A 16,591-nucleotide genomic window follows, 5' to 3' on the forward strand; every position below is an offset into this window, starting at 1 on the left:
TTGCCATTAGTTTGGACCTAATAAACTTCAAAGCTTGGTCCCGATTAGCGGATAATCCCATGGGCTTTGATGATCCAGAAAAAGCATTTAGGTCAGCTCAATTGCTACCTTATGCAGTTGAAATTCAGGTAAAAGAGGAAGTCACCATCCCAGAAAGGACCCGACAATTCTCCCTGGAAGTGAAAGTTAAAAGAGGACAATATTTGCAAAACCCTGATGCTTACATACATCTAAATGCTTCTCTCCAACAGCAAGGGTTGGGGGTAAACCCAACACCATTAGTCAACATAGAACATGACAGCATTCCAATAGAGGTGGATAACAGCGACTTAAAGAGTATTACTCTAGCCGCAGGCACCATTATTGGAATGGCGGTTGATGACCGACATTTTTCCATCGACTTAGTAAATGAACTGTTAGGACCAATCCCCAAGGACTGTTTTGACAGTGACAGTGATGACAATACAACACCAGACAGGATTTTTACCCGGCATGGGGGGAACTTCCTGGTGTACACTTCCTGCCCCTATGGTAAGGAAGATGTGACTTGTGACTTCAGGAGGGAGGAGGTGATTTTCCAGGTTCATGAAGGCTGCCTTGCCCACCTGAAGCCTCCAGTCCAAATCAGCACTCTGACCAGGGACTTCTCCACCCAGCTGGAGGAGGCCGCTGAAATAGCCAAACCAGAAGTCTTTCCAGGCTTCAGGCAGATGGTGGAAGAGAGAGTCAACCTAGCTGATGCCTGTGTGACTCTGGAACAAAAGCAAAAGTTGAAACAAGTTTTCTTGGATTTCCAAGATCTCTTTGCGGTAGACTCATATGACTGTGGTCGCACTGACATCCACACAACAACAATCCCCACGGACCCTGGCATGACTCCAGTGTTTGTGAAGCAATATCGCTTGCCTCTCGCATCAATGGAGTCCCTTACTGAAATAATTAAGAACCTTGAGTCCCGGGGAATAATCCGTCCAGTCCACAGCACCTTCAATAATCCGGTGCTGGGAATATTGAAGCCAAACGGCCAGTGGAGACTCTGTGCCGACCTCAGGGAGCTCAACAAACTGGTCCATACTTCCCGATGGCCTCTTCCCTACATTGACCAAGGGCTGGCCCAGATCCAGGGGTCACAGGTATTCACTGCAATAGACCTGACCAATGGATACTGGACCGTGCCTGTCAGCAGGGAGGACCAATACAAACTGGCTTTTACCTTTGGGGGGCCAGCAGTACACATGGACCCGGACTCCCTTCGGATACCTCAACTCCGGCAATGAATTCAACATTTTCCTACATAAGGCCATGCCCGACTTGGGTGCGAGGGGTAACCTGGCTTATGTAGATGATGTCCTCATCAAAAGTTCATCTGTGGAGGAACACATAGCGGAGATCCGTTATGTTCTGACACAGTTGAGGGCCGCCGGAGCAAAACTTTCCTTTCAGAAAGCACAGTGGTGTAGAACCCGTGTTAATTTCTTGGGGCATGAGATTACTCCTCAGGGCCTCTGTCCCCAGGAAAAGAAAGTGGAAGCACTTCAGAAACTGAAAGACCCCACAACTCTGTGAGAACTAAGGAGCCTCCTTGGACTGACTAATTACAGCAGAAAGTTCATTGAGGGCTACGCAGAGATCACCAGACCCCTGATTCATCTCCTGAAGGGGGGGTCAAGTGGGAATGGGGTCCAGAACAAGCCGAGGCAGTAAGACAACTCAAGAGAAGCCTCTCACAAGCGCCTTGCCTAGCTTACCCTGTCAGAAACAAGGAGTTCTTCCTGGAGACGGGGTTCTCTAATACGTGCTTGACGGCAGTATTATACCAAAAGCATGACAAGGTCAATAAAGTAATATCCTATGCGAGCAAAACTTTATCCTCTGTGGAGGAAAAATTCAACGATTGTGAGAAGGCACTCCTGGCAACGGTGTGGGCATTGAAGAATTACCGCCCGTTTATCCAGGGGGAACACATCATAGTGGAGACTCCACACCAGCCTCTGCAATATCTCCAAAGTGACAGAATCCGGGCCGGAAATGTGAGTAATTCCCGAATTACTTCCTGGATTCTGTCAATGCAAGGCTTTCCTGTGGAGGTCAGATATGGCCAAAACAAGAAGAGTCCCCTCGCGCAAGGTCTGGCTGACTTGCATGATTGTGCCAGAGAAAACTGTCTCGAGGACGAAAGTCTAAAAATAAAGGACAACATGGAGGCATACCTTAATTCCCCCCACAAAGTCTTTGAAGAAGACAAGTGTGAGGGAATGCCCACTGTGTATGTGGATGGATGCTCTTACCATGTTGACAACAACGGGGAGAAAGAACTAGTGGCCGGCGTAGGGAATGCATGGGTGAATGAGTCCCCAGAACCCTCCGCCGGATACAAAATTGGTCCCCGAAGTAGTCAGGTGGCAGAATTGATGGCTGTGCATCAAGCCATCCTCACTGCTGTCCAGCATCAACTCCACGAACTGGTCATAATCACAGATTCGGATTATGTACGGAATGGGTTCGTGGAGCACCTGGTTAATTGGAAAACCAGAGGCATGTTATGTGCTAACAACAAACCCTTGAAACATGGGAAGTTGATCCAAAACACTGATGATCTGGTCACCTCGAATGAGATGACCATCTATTGGAAAAAGATCAAGGGTCATTCCAAAGTAGAGGGACCAGACAAAACTGGAAATGACTTAGCTGATCAGCTGGCCAAAACCGGGGCCATCCAAGGGGATCTAATTGAGATTGAGTCCCTATTGGGGGAAATCCAGGTCACTGCCATCACTAGGTCCCAGACAAATGCTCACAACGACCTTTCAATTGCACAATGGAGTAAGGAGACCCCTGATGCTGATTTGATTACTGCTCAGAAGGGGGATCCAATTATTGGTAAATTTTACCAGCACCTTGAAGGCCCTGAGAACTTTCCCCTGACGGATACCGATTACATTGGGAAAGAGGACCTAAGAGTGTTGATGAAATGTCCAAAAATGTTCCGAATCCAAGACGGTTTGTTGGTAAGGAAATCCAAGGCTGGCCACGATCAGTGGGTGGTTCCTACCTCATTCCGAAGCCTGATGTTAAGTCACGCCCATGATGCGGCCACCGCCGGTCATAGGGGGTTTCACACAACACTGGATATCTTAAGAGAGGTTGCATACTGGCCACACATGGGCCAGGACCTCAACCAATATTTGAAGGGTTGTCTTGTGTGTGCACAATTTCAGCCGACATCCCTCACACACCGGGCGCCTTTACAAAAGCGGGGGATGACACTGCCATGGTCAGATTTACAAATCGACTTTGTAGGCCCTGTGATTCGCTCGGCTAGGGGGAATAAGTACATGTTGACTGTGACATGCTTGTTTACCAAGTGGGTGGAATGTCTCCCAGCCCCAAACTGCAAGGCAGAAACTGCAGCTGCCTTGATGATTAACCACATCTTTTCCCGTTTTGGTCTACCTCAAAGGATTGAGTCAGACAGAGGTAGCCACTTCACCAGTGAAGTAATGACAAAGATGTGGGAGATACTGGGGGTCAAAAGGAAGTTGCATATTGCTTATAGACCAGCTTCTTCTGGGGCAGTAGAGAGATATAACCGGACAATTGTGAGCATCTTAAAGAAGTTTGTGGTAGATTCTGGGCCAAGTTGGGATATCCGATTACCTCTGGTCCTAATGGCTATCAGATCTACCCCTTCATCTGCAACTAAAATGTCACCATTTGAGTTGATGACTGGGCGCAAGATGGTGCTTCCTCAGCATTTGCTCTATAGGACCCAAGAGCAGACACTGATAAATGCCTCCACTACTCATGAGTATGTAGAGAATTTAAGGAAACACCTCCAACATGCTTTTGCTTATGCTCAGCGGAATCTAGAAAGATCGGCTGATAGCATGAAGACCCATTATGACCTGAAAACTTCCAGGAAGGAATATCAGGTGGGGGACCGGGTCTATCTATACAACTTCCAAAGGAACCAGGCCAAGCAGCGCAAATTTTTGCCTACATGGAAGGGACCCTTTGAGATCGTCGATAAGATCTCCCCTGTGGCCTACAAGGTCCACATCCCCAAAGGCGGTTCGGCAGAGGGGGAAGACAAGTGGGTCCACATAAACCAGTTGAAATGTTGCCATCCCAGGCACACTCTGCAACAACTGGAGGAATCCTCTGGAATCCTAGCGGGTACTGTCTCAGACTAATTCAGTTCCAACCATAAAACATACCACATCTAGTCTCTAAAATATTGTGATTTGCATGAAACTGTCTCTTAGTTATACTGTTTTTTTTCAAAATAAGAATGTAATGTTTCATTATGATGAAATGCATATGCTGCCCCACTATCTCAACAGTGGTGGAAAATCGTCTATGAGTAGATATTGCCGCTTTTGCTTTATCATCCTAGGAGAGATGAAACCATGAAGAATGACCAAGAAGGACGATCCGGAGACCGGGAACGAAGATCCAATGGGCCCAGTGTACCGCCCAATATTCCCATCAGGACCGGCGAGGAGAACCGATCGATCAGTACCGGATGGAGAAGAAGATGCTGAACTGTGCCATCTATTGGAAGAAGATGAGGAAACATCCCAGGTCTTGCGAGTCCCATTCGTGAAATAGAATGGCCATCGCAAGAGGGGGGCTTGTGGGATGTATTTACCCATGCATCCGAGCCATACCTCAAAACTGTGCAGTACTGACATGGAAAACATCATGATGGCCAGAGCTTCCCAGAAAATGCACAGGGAAATGCATGAAGAATAGGCTGCCACTCATTTTTGCCGATGTTATGGGCACAGAAGGACACTGCCTAAAACCACCATTGGACTACCCGCACAGTAGTCTGAAACCATTGGGAATGGCAATGCTGATTGCCAAATGCAACCTAGAATTGTGGGGAATTCATTTCTTAAATCCCAAAAATGGGTGCAGTACCAGTACTCACCACTATCCAAAAGCCGGCGTTTTAAAACCACTCTGTTTCCCTGAAGGCAAGTCAAAATGCCTATTTTCAAACATTACAATATGTGCAAAATATTTACTGAACACCAGCAGACATTTGGCAGAATGGAGTTTTGTGTGCCTACAAAATCTGGGAAATAAAGATCATAAGACAAGGTTTATAACAAGACTGGCTGCGCTGTGGATTTCAGCAGTTTAAGTTGCACTGGATTGAAAGACACTAAAAAAAAATCTAAATGTTTAAATTGACTGAGTGACCTACTTTTGAGTGTCACATAGGTTGCAATTGTTTAAATGTCATAGTTTTGCACTTAGAATCAGCATTCTAGCTGCATGTGTAAAATTGCAAGTTAATTTAAAAAGCAACAAATAACATGACAGTAGCTGAAAGCCTGGCTTAAGGAACTTGATTCTGCCTGGCAACTACCCCCATCAGCAGTGAAACTTGAGTCACCACTGTGTTCCCAGGCCAACCTTCCTTTTGCTGCCCACACTAAGGATATGCCATCTATCTGATAATTGAATTACCTGGGCTCTGCAGGAGAGTGAACAAAGCCCTCTTCACTCAGGCAAAGGTTTTTATTACCGCAGTCGTAAAATGTAGCTTCCTCTTGGCAGGAGCTGGGAGGAGCACTGCCTGTGAGAGCAAGCTGGCTTGGCAGAAACTGGAAAGACTGGTTTCTATACCATGTGACCTGGGAAACCACACCCCTTTGGAGCCAGAACATAACTTTAAAAAGATGAATAACTCATAGAGCGGACATGTGAAAATTTTATAAATGATACCATAATTCTTGTGATTTTTCTGCCCACATTTTAAGAGGTTTTTCGACCCAGTGGCATGTTCAGGGGGGTTTTAGCGGAAAAATGGATATTACTCTAACTGTATGCATGTTAAAAATCTGAAACTTCTTCAGTTAATGTCCATACTCCCTGCACACATGTATGTAAAGTTGGGTCAATGTCAGAAATTGAAAAATCAGTTAAAAAGTGAAATATGTGCCATTTCTGAATGCAAGCTCTTAGAAACAGCAGATTTGGACAGGGACATGGCTAAATTCAGCCACACCATGTATATGTAATTTCAAGCAACTGTGTAACTGTGAAATATGTCTTTTATTATCAAATATAGGATGTGTGCAATCTGACAGAGGAGTGTCCTATCTGCAAGCCATAAAATGACATCCCTCTGACTCACAGTTCATTCCCCAATCAAATAAGAAATGGAAGTTTGACCAATTAGAAGCTGAGAGAGAGGTAGGGTCAGTGATGCTAGAACACACCCACATTCTAAACACATAAAAGCAGACAGACAGGACAGATAGGGACCTTCAAAATCCATCTGCAGCGGGACGCTCTGCCGGAAAAATCCATACTTACCTCCATCAACCTCCAGAAAGCCAAACTAGAGACTTCAATCTATCCAGAACTAAGAGACCAGACCAGAGAGAAAGCAGTGCTGTACCCAGAGAGACCCAGACCAGCAGAGAGAGCTGACCCAGATCACTGTGAAGTGCAGAGGCCAGACCAGACCAGACCAGAGTCCAGTTTAAAACTCTGACCAGATCCATGGCGAGGCCCATTTCACTCAAGAATATAGTGTGAGTACCTAGAAAACTGTGCAGAACCAATCTCTTAGTTAAAATAATATAATTCAATCTATTTAACCTAAGTAGAACTGCCTCCTAACTGTCACTTGTCATTTTCTAGTCGCAAGCTGCACTTGTCTTTTTGAACTTTAAAATTTCAAATCTGAAAAACGACCTCTATTCAATCGCTCATATCTCCGCAACCGTTTGTGCTAGAGACTTGCAGTAACTTTTATTTGGAAGCTGAGATCCTAGGCTTTCCTAGGACCCCAAAACGATAGAGATAGTCCTTGTGGTTCCTCTGTAATAGCGCTCGGCGCATCCGCGAATTTTGCCGCGATTTGCAAATTTCTTCACGTGTAAAAAGACAGCAGTTTTGCTCTTCCATTTGCCAGAAATTCGTTTAACCTGCCAACTATCCCTGCATCATTGCTAGTGTGAGCCTGGACTAATATTAACTAGATACCACTCACCCTGAACCTCTGAAAGGGAATTAAATAGCATTTCCAGCATATTTCTCATCCATAGCTAACACATATCAAAGCATTTGGGCCTGTGTTTTCAAAACTCCTATCTGTTTTCTGTAAGCTTGCTGGGATTGAACTGAATCACATTTGATTGCATTTCCGAGAACTGTGTGTTTCCTTCCATTTCCTTGCCTTGCATCAAGGGGGGGGAGGGAATTGCCAGAGAAAAGTGATTACATTGTTTTGTTGAAATCATATTGAGTATTTCTATACTGCATTTCATTCATTGAATATTGCATCCACCTGAGCTTACATAAAGCATTCTGTACCACCTTCTTCTTTTGTTCCTATTCACCTGTGTGCTATCTTATCCATTTCATCTCAACTCATTAGTGATTATAAGAAGTGTGCTAGTGCCAGATTCTCCGTTGTTGATCTTTATCATATCAGATTAAGTGTGCTATTCAATTATTAATTATTATAAAGCGTGATATATATATCTATTTTAAATTATCAAATAAACCTTTTAAACTTGCAAAACAGAACTACTTCTTGGCTCAGTGGGGTCAGGGGGATTCCAAGAGGGGGGTGTTATATAGGGGTAGTCATCCAGAACGCATGAACTGGACCTAAAGATATATCAATAAGGGTTTTCATTCAGTATTATAGACTAGGCGTTGACTCAGCTGTAGTGTTGAATTGAATCCTCTTACAGGATCTTCTCTGTCGTTGGAGTTCGAAGAATTGGACCTGAAGCAGGGCTTCAACGCGTGGTTCAGTCATGGTAGGGGGCCTCTTCCGTCAGCTCCTCGTCGGTTCTTTCATTCCAGTGGCGACTCTGCTTTCCAGCCCCATAGACCTGCTTATTATGCAGTTTTCCCCTATTCACACAGCCTGGCTGTCAATCACACAGCAGGGTGGCTGTCGCGCCAGGACAGTTACCACAGCAAATCAGTTCGGAGTGTGACATGGGTCTCCAAGGAGACCCTGTGAAGGGAGTCCTAAACCCCTCCCTCACATCTTGTCCCCGCAGACATACAGGTGTTTATGAGGGCTTCTGCATAGAAGCCTGCGAAAAGAAAGTGAACAAAGGAACCAAACCTGGTTTGGCGCACAGAGTAAAACACGAGAAAGACGTTTTCAAAAGAAATGATGAATAAACCCAGATGGAACCGAAATAAAACATAATGGTCTAGCGGGTTTAAGTTCGAGGCTACCAAAATAGCCTAAAACAACACCAAGGTTATTTAAGCTAACCGCTGTAGGGAAAAAAGGGTAGTTACCACTGCCACCAGCCAAGTCTTGCTGAAAAGGGAGTGAAACAACGCTCCAAAAGAAACAGTCAAAAAGGGGTAATTATTAACCCTTTGCAGTACTCTATGTAAGATAGGGTGTACTGGGTCTGTGGTTTTACAGAGGCTAACAGAGTTAATGGCAACTTTATATGTTCTGGGAGACAGTAGTACATCCCAGAAAATGGAGTGTGAGTTGGAAGTCTAAAAGACAACCCTGTGACACTGCACTGAAGGTGCTGTGTAACACACAGTAAAAAGATGATACCTGTCGAGTAGGTGAGGTTACAGTCTATGAACACAAACATGTTAAACACACACAGCAAACACACATTTAAGAGTGGGAAAAAAAGGCTCACACTTGTATCAGGTGACAAAAAATAATCCTAGAAATCCAGAAAAGTAAGTGTAATTAGCCATTCTGGAGAATTCTCCCTAACAATGCTATTATCACAGAACCTTTAAGATTCGTATTGAAGAAAGAAGAGCCATTTGTGTGGTCATCGGAATGCCATCAGGCATTTGACCAGATCAAAGAAGAACTGGCAAATGCAAGACACTTGGCGCATGTCAACCCTTCTTGGAACACTGAGATAGTTGTGGACACCGGCACAGTCACCCTAGGAGCCATTTTTGCTCAGAGAGACAAGGAAAACTCTCCACTAGGCCATGTTTTAAAATACTGAGCAGGGCCCTAACACACATGAAGGGAGCATATTATCAAGCAGAGAAAGAAAGATTGCCAGCAGTATGGGCCTGTGGGCATTTTCACCATTTCATCATAGGGAAGAAGTTTATGTTAGTGAGAGAACACCAGGCCTTAAAGTCTCTGTTAGAAAACCTGCAGACAAATATGCCCCTGTTCAACTGAGAGGTGGGACATCCGGCTTCAAGAGTATAAATATGACCTTGTACACTGACTGTGTGGAGACAACAACCCAGCCAAATACATCTTGCACCACTCAGATCAACGTCAGTACAGTCTGAGAGAAGGGGATGTGAAATGCCTTCATTATATGACAGCAAACACTCTGCCACCACCATGTAAATTAAAGGAGTTTGCACATTGTGTTATTCACATAGAACTCTTTCCCCACTTGTGTGGCCTCCATGCGCTTTTTCCTTGGTTGGAGCGACCTTGGTGATCATAGTCGAAGTAGTTAGAGATTGTAGGGGATTAGCTTAGATGCGTGTGTGCATGTTTGCCATTCTAAGACTTGGGTGGCTGGCAGCCCAATAGAGGTCAGGCATGTGGGTGGGTGCTCTTTGAAGGTTAGAGATAGATTGCTATTGTCAAGCGAGTTTCTGTGAAGCCAGCTATACCAGGTTCCTTTAGAGGGGTGGTCGCTGTATGCTAGTGCCAGCGGTGTTGGAGTACATCAGGTGTTTCAGTCTGGGCGGTTATGTGGGAAGTTAGATTTGCAAAATGCTATGTACTAGCTCTTTGTTTAGAAGTAAGGGGGGTTCTTGGAGTTTCTCTCTACCGGCCTATATCCTGTGTTTGATTCTCAATTAGAGTCTTTAGCTCACCATCCTTTCACATAAGAGACATTTCCACTACATATCAGTCTTTGTCCTGCCCAAGGGCAGTCAAGCACTGAAATGTCAGGCAATTTTCTTCAGAACAAGAGTACCAAGAGCAACCTCAGAGACGTTTTTTGGCCTGGTTGGGCTTCATCAGTAAGGTGGAGATGTGCCTCTCTACGAACAGTGAGCAATTGTTCTACGTCTGGATTACCCCAGTAATTTAGGTTGAAAACCCAATGCTACTTAATATGTATAATTAAGGGGGGGTTCTGGGAGTTTCTCTCTACCAGCCTATAGCTCGGGTTTGAGTTCAACCAGAGACTTTAGCTCACCATCCTTTCACAGAAGAGACATTTCCACTACATATCAGTCTTTGTCCTGCCCAAGGGCAGTCCAGCACCAAAATGTCAGGCAATTCTCTTCCGAACAAGAGTACTAACAGCAACCCCAGACACGTGATTCAGCCAGGTTGGGCCTTTTCAGTGAGGTGGAGCTGTGCCTCTCTAAGAACAGTGAGCAAGGGTTCCACGTCTGGATTACCCTAGTAACTTAGGGTGAAAGCACAAAGCTACTTAACATGCATAAGTAAGGGGGGGGTTGTGGGAGTTTCTCTCAACAATAATCCCGGATTTCAGTGTAACGATGGACAAACTGATAATTGAATGGGAGTGTTGTTTTTGTAGGTCTGGTAGAGGTTGTAAAAGGATGTTTTCATTATCAAATAATTATGTTACAGATGTTCATATTGCTATTAAAGGTATTAGCATATTTGACAGAATATATTTGGCCGAATGGTACATTTGACCGAATTTGGCCTGTTCTATTTGACCAAATATATTCAGTGAAATTGGCTAATACATACTGAACATGTGGAGCAGGGGTTGCGGGGGTGTCCCCCGCTCCCCATATTCGGTGTGTATTGGCCTGAGGAGTTGCAGAAGTGTCCCGCGTTTCCTCGATATTGGAGGCGGGGGACTGAATTACAAAAAAGAAAAGAAAAAGGGACCTGTGGCATCGGATCCAACCCACGTTAGAATGACAGATCTGATACTGCAGGGTTGATGCGGATCATGTAGCGAGCAAGTAGGTAAGTAGGGGTCGGGGTTGTGTTTGATCATGGTGGGGGGTGATGTTTGATCATATGAAAAGTGACCGCATGCAGGCTGTTTTTTTTAGGTTAGTTTGCCGCTGTCACTTTTCATACAATCAAACACCCCCAATCCTTATTAAACATGTTTGCTTCATTTTAATTTCTGAAATGGTGAACTGGCAATTCAATAGAAGGGTTACTGTATTTTAATGACTCCTAGTCATAACATTTTCTGTAAATACAATATTGGTATATAAATATGTTTCATAAGTGAACATGTACAAATAATCTTTGCCCACCATGTCTTCACAAGTAAACTATTATAGAATTTGAAAGCTTCTATATACCGTAAGGGCAAAGTTGGCCAGTTTCTTTGGATCTGTGATCTGTGACATTTCAAAGGAGTGATTATCTCACTCCAACTGTTATATGGTGGTGAGGGGTGGTCCCCTTTACCACCCAATTATGCTGCCTCCTGCACCCTCTGAGGCTCTCTGGGGTGCCTTTCCACTATACACCCTATTTTCACCACCACCAGACCTGCAGCTAGCCAAACAACAGGTGTGACAAAGTATCCTGTGGTGTCTTCGGCGAGGGTAGTTTCTTGCAAAGAGCTTATACAGACATGGGACTCATTACGAGTTTGGTGGAATCTCTGCAGTAAATCTGCTGAGATACCACCAAATTGTAATAATGTTACTGCCACTTTTTCTGTCTTTATTACCACCAGATTACAAGTGGTCGTGGCGGTGTTAATCTAATTTATTTGGAGTCCTAACTCCATAGGGAATTTCATCGGAATTACCATGACAGTATTTCTGCCAGAAATAATTCTGTTGAAATCGCGCATAAATCGGGCTCATAGCTGGAGGTGAACTCTCCAACTTTCCGCCCAACTCATAGTTGGGCGGTGCACAAATCCAAAGTTATACGGTAATACTGCTGCATTTAACCTGCACCTACCAACTCATAATGAGGCCCAGAGGGTTACATATGTTGCATATGCTGCCAACCAGCCAATGCCCAACCTTCCCCATGTCAAATATGGGCACATTATTCAACTTAATGTGGCACACCAATTAATATAACCACTTTCAAATATATTCAGCTCATACATGACAGTGGGTACATTCTGCAAGTCATCTTTGCCTTAACGGTCATATCTGGCTGGTGAGAAGATTACACCTGTGTCAGTTGCTCTCTCCTGTGAGTGAGCTAGGAAACATTTTAGTAGTAAAAGTGGTAATACTACATAGGCAGTATTTATATATGTGTATATTATCTGGGGTTGCGCTGAGAAGCATTCTAGGTGAGAAGCATTCTAGGTGAGACTCTCCTTTGTGCAGGAGCCAGATGGAATTACATATGTGTGCTTCTTCAGTAAATGATCCAACAATCATTCCTGCTAGTGTTACTTATTTGGGGAGCTGACAAGCAATATAGATGATACTACTATCTTTGCAGAGTTAGAGAACTTTGAAGAATGTTCTGTCGAATGTGGGCATCTTTGAAAAATCGGTGCTTGTGTCCTAGATGTCAACAATTGAACTGACCTGAAACATTATTTAATGCAGTAAAGATCCCATGCTGAGGACACATAACAAATATACTATTTCTATACTATTTCACTTGCACTACCTTTTTGCCCAAGGGCATTTGTAATACTGTTGGTATGCAAGCCACTGTTAAATCACGTTGCACTATTGTGTAGAAATTATGCACGATAAATGAGACGTAAGATCACATTAATTAAAATGCTTGAATCAAGACAAATAATGTTTCGCCTAACAATCTCAAGATCCTTGAACAAGATATCAATATGTACCTAATTAAATTTGCATAAAGAAATCACAAAATAGATTGTGATTAACCACTGGTAGGAACATCTCCTCTTGTGTATCAGTTACCCTACCCCAGTTCGTACCATGGTAGGGGACACTCCTCCTGTACTTTCAATGGTTAAGTCATGGGCACAACTTCATCACCACTTGTTCTTTAAACAATAGTATTTCATTTCCCTTGGTAAAGATGTTAACAACGCCCAAGAAAAAACGGGAATGTTGGTGAAAGGACAGCTGTGCCTGATGTTTACTTTGTCAAATTAATTTGGAGTGTAATCAGATTTATGAATGGCTAGTGCAACATTAAGCTGTTAAAAGTGTGATGGATGAGTGAAGGAGATGCATGTTATACGAGTGAAGGTTGTAGAGGTGATGGCTGAATGTTGGATATTACAGTGTGTATATGCATGTATGACCTCTCCTATTGAACAATAGGTTATATGCAAAGAGGATTAAAGATGCTTGCCTTACTTTTTGCAGCATTTGTATGCTACTTTGACAAGGCATCTTTAATTGCTGCTTTGGTTATTTGTTTCATTGTACAGTAGAGGGACATTGAAATGCTGGTAACATACAATTGGATAACACATTTAATCCTACTCATCCTTAAGAACCATTGGTGTGAGTTGAATACCTCAGTCCCACAGTGCTCTAAATGGTGTGGTTAGGAAAAGCACAGCTGTACTCATCACAGTAGTTGTATCACCAGGGGTACAGTGATTACGCATTGTAACAGAACTACATGGGCTGGAAGCACCTTGTTTGCCTGCATTGGTGCTGAAGTGTTTAATAAAAACCATAGTTCAAACTGCAAAGGTGTCAGATACTCAAATTGCCAGTGAGGCCAATCTCTGGAAGAAAGTCAACATAGGAAGATTGTTACTGAAAAGGAGTGTATAATCACATGCTAGGGAAGCATGTCAACACATTGATGTATGTAGTTACCGCACTGGTGTTATAGCCACAGGCCCCAGAACACAAAAACCACACCATCTAGTGATGGGGGCCATGGGTCACTTGACTCACTTTTGTCCTTTTGGGACCCATAAACACAGGGGCCCTATCTGGTCTCAGTCCTGGCGCCTTTGGCGCCAGGCTCCTATAGATATGTGAGCAGGAACACTTTATTTCAGTGCAGGAGTGCTTTTATTTTACAAGATCTTTCCAGGAGCTGAAAGCCTTTATTCCAGAGAACATCCTCATATGCCGACTCATCTGGTGTAGCTCCCTATGCATGGACTTCATGTGCTAACTCATCGGGTGTGGCAGGGTGTGGCAGGCAGGCTGAACCTGGTGGGCGTGGCTTCAGAAGCTCAGCCATATAAGCAGCTCCACCCTTAAGGCCGGTGCTTTGCGTTACTGTGCACTCACGTGCAACGTGGCACTCACTGCCGCTTGGAACAGTTTACTTACCTTTGAAACCAGGCGCTCTCCTGCATACTCACCTCCAGGAAACCAGTGCTTCATCACTTCATCTGCAGACTCATCTCCTGACATCCAGTTATCTTGTTCCCGACGCCGCAGCACCACACTCCACATCCACAAACTCAGACCCTGTGAAGAAGAAGAAAGACAAGGTTAGAACATCTGTTTTAGGGCTGCGCTGCATTTGAACCCCATGCGCCCTTTAGTTCACAACTTACCAGATACTGTACAACTACAGCTTCATTCCTCATTCCATCCGGCTGCCGCCGCGAGCACCGCAGCTTCTGCCGGGCTGGCAACATCACCTGCAAGAGAAGAAAGCAAAAGAGCAAACATCAAAAGTGGAACAGACAGCAATACAAGACAACAAACTTTACAATACAACAAAAACAGACGAGGAAAGACAAAGGCAAACAGGAACACTTACTTGAAGTATAGTGGCTTAGTCGCAGCAGGACTGGACTACCACATGCAAGGGACCAGTGAAGGAACTTGGTTCAGATCATACAAGTGCCCCTGCCAGAAGCAGCGGGACGGAGTGCTCGCCAAAACTAATCAACAGGTGAGATTTCCAGGGACAGCACATCCCATGGGTACCACCGTTTGGGAGAAGGGGTCTGGAAGGGGATCAGGCACACAAGCTGGCATACTCACGCCCCCTATTCTCCACGCAGGAGCAGTCCCGAGCAGCATCACTATTACCACCAGTTACCACATAAGTGCAGAGGGCGAAGTCGGACCCGAGTGGCCTCACCCCAAGAGGGCTGCAACCATGCCCCATTGCCTCCGCAGAGACCAGTTGAGCATAACAGCTGGGGAGGTGTATGCAGCTTTTGTGTGTGTGCCTGTCTGTATTGTTGCATATGCTCCTGAAGGTTGCCATTCTTAGATAATGTGGAAGACATGGAGGAGCAAAATTATTTGGAGTGATGGTCTTGTTGGATCTTGTATTTGAGTCATATGTTTGCATTAACACATTATTACTGTCCTTGTTGATGATGTTTTAGGAAAGGGCAGCATACAGGTGAAATTGTGTGATTTATTTGAAATGTTGCTGATGTTGGGTGGTGGTGCAAGCTAGAAAAGCATGACCAAGATTGCTGCCCTACTTAGGCAGTTCTGCATGTTTGGCAGATATATAGATTTATAGAAAATATGTTGTGGCTATTTTTAGAATGTGGTGTATGATAGATAGGCAGGGTTGCAATAGTTCAAAAGTTTTGCCAGTGTTTTGTGGTATTGCATGCTAGGGAATTACATGCTTGCATGGTAGAACATTGTTGCTGTGTATGGTGTTTTGTATTACTTGTCTCTGGTGGTAATTAAAAGGTGTGTTCGATGCCATGAATGGATCCATATTTCAGCATTGATTATCTCTGATCATACTTTAAAGGACTACTGTGCCAATGCCTCATAAGACCAGTGAAAATAAAAGGAGATTAAAGCCACATGTTGGGACTCATATGTTCCAGTAAGGATTATTGCGACATGAATTAAGGGAGTTTACCATAATTATACTTTTTAAAGGACAAGAATTGCTAGAGGCCTGTAATAGAAGGGTAGATGGTCCATGTAATGGTAAGCATCAAGGATGTCTTGTTCGCAGATTTAAATCCAACAACAACCACCTACTACAAATGTCTACCATTTATCTCCTGATGATGTTAATTAACTGTCCCCTGTTCTTCGCCAACCATGTCCTACTAAACCCTTCTGGCTCTTAACCAACCACTTACTCCTGTATCTACCAAACACCTCATACCTGCCACTTCCCGTTGGCTATCAACTACCTCTTGTAATTCATTAGCTACCTCCTTTTCCCATTTACCACCAAACACCACAACTCCTTTTCTTCTAGCCTTCCCAAATTCCCACAATATTCACAAATTGCCAACTCAGTCCTACCACCTACCACAAACTGCTTTCCAAAAACACCCACTGTGGCTGACAAGTGTTAGGGATTTTATAGTTCTGTATACGCTCTCCATGTGTTGTCCTTTCTTTGAGGATCTGCACCTGTGAGGATCAATGGGAGTGTTGTTGTGATTGGTTTTCTGACCATAGCTAGCTGTCCTTAGTTTGAGCTCCTGAGGCCATATTGACCTTTGAATAGCTTTACCATTTTGATGGATATGTCCTTCCTTGGCAGTGCTCCTATCTGTCTGGGCCACACCTGGAACATTTGATCATGGCTCACATAATAATTTAGAAAAGGTGAAAATATAAAAAGCTATTTTGAACTCCACACATATTCCTCACATGAACCATTTTAGTTTTTGCTGCCAAGAACTAAATGCTATGTTGAACTGTTCCAAGCGTTCATTAAATGGGAGCACTGAATGGATTTACTGTGAGAGGAAAACAGTCATATTGTGTGTGCCTTTGTGTTCTGAGTGAGTCCATGTTG

This window comes from Ambystoma mexicanum, chromosome 3q, assembly GCF_040938575.1.
Source record: "Ambystoma mexicanum isolate Mex_15411 chromosome 3q, UKY_AmexF1_1, whole genome shotgun sequence".
Lineage (NCBI taxonomy): Eukaryota > Metazoa > Chordata > Amphibia > Caudata > Ambystomatidae > Ambystoma > Ambystoma mexicanum.